We start from the raw sequence: 1,371 nt of genomic DNA, 5'->3' as shown, positions 1-1,371 counted from the left end.
TTCTCCCATAGCCCAAGGGTTTGACTGTGGTACGGTGGCATAATGATCAGGAACAGCACACCCTGGGGAGACGCAGGCTCTGCTGCCAGAGGGCATGGACCTGAGGCTGCTTCTTCCCCTTACAAGCTGTGCTACCCTGGGGAAAATGCTTCACCTCTCTGTGCTCTCCTTTCCTTTTCTGTGAAATGCAAGTAATCACAGGCCTCCCTCCCAGAGTTTCTGCGAGGATTAAATAGGTTCACATCCATAAAATGCTTAGAATAGCGCTGGAATTTATTTAATAATCAGTAAATAGTACTCATTATTAGTACCTATTTGAGCCCATGGTTAGTCTGAGATGTGTAGCCTGCTGTTTGAGCTTAAAAGCTGATGTGAATAACTTGTTCCTCAGGTAGGAGAATGGAATCAATGGGGCTAGCATGAAAATTGCATTTCTTATCCATCCGTACTACAAATAATTCTGAGCCCTTACTGCGTGCCAGGCATTGCCCCTGGGACCGGGGCTGCAGGAACCGATGTGAACAACAGTTTTTGCTGTTGAGGGGTTTAGAGGGAGAGAGCAAATTTAAAAATCAATATATAGCCTGATTTCAGAGAGTGATCAGTGCTACAGGAGAGATGTAGCCGAGAAATAAGTCTGAGTATCTTAGGACAGTCGTGACTCTCTGGATAGATGTCAACTGAGTAGAAAACAGAATGAAAGTAGAGGGCTGCCTTCTAAGTGTTTGGGGACGAGCACCCCCAGCAGAGAACTAGCCAGTGTGAAGGACGTGAGAAGGAATGAGCTTGTGGTGGGGTGGGGAGGAGAAGGTGGTGCCCCGGAGCTGATAGAGGGGCAGCGGTGGGCACTGGTGTGGTGGAGGAGGTCGGGCATCCTGGACTTTGGACCAGGTCTGGATTTCATTCCAGGTTTGATTGGGAGTTGTGGACAGTTCCGACTCCACTTAGGTTTGTAAAATCACTCTTTTTTTTTTTTTTAAAGATTTTTTTTTTTTTTTTATCTGACAGATAGAGAGACAGCGAGAGAGGAAACACAAGCAGGGGAGTGGGAGAGGGAGAAGCAGGCTTCCCGCTGAGTAGGGAGCCTGATGCGGGGCTCGATCCCATGACCCTGGAATCATGACCTGAGCCGAAGGCAGACGCTTAACAACTGAGCCACCCAGGCGCCCCTGTAAAATCACTCTTATCCTGGGAGAGGGGCAGACCACCGTCATGCAGGAGAAGCAGGGAGGACACTAGTGGCAATTTAGTCTGGAAGACAGAGGACACCAGCTCGGGCTAGCCAGGGCTGCCCATGAAGGGCCAGATTCCGGTATAAATTTGAAAGTAGAATCAATAAGAGTTCCTTATGGATTGGAGGTCAAGTGTAGA

Source organism: Leptonychotes weddellii, chromosome 6, assembly GCF_054177405.1.
Source record: "Leptonychotes weddellii isolate Sample4059 chromosome 6, ASM5417740v2, whole genome shotgun sequence".
In the NCBI taxonomy this organism is placed as follows: Eukaryota; Metazoa; Chordata; class Mammalia; order Carnivora; family Phocidae; genus Leptonychotes; species Leptonychotes weddellii.
This window is presented reverse-complemented; position numbering follows the sequence as displayed.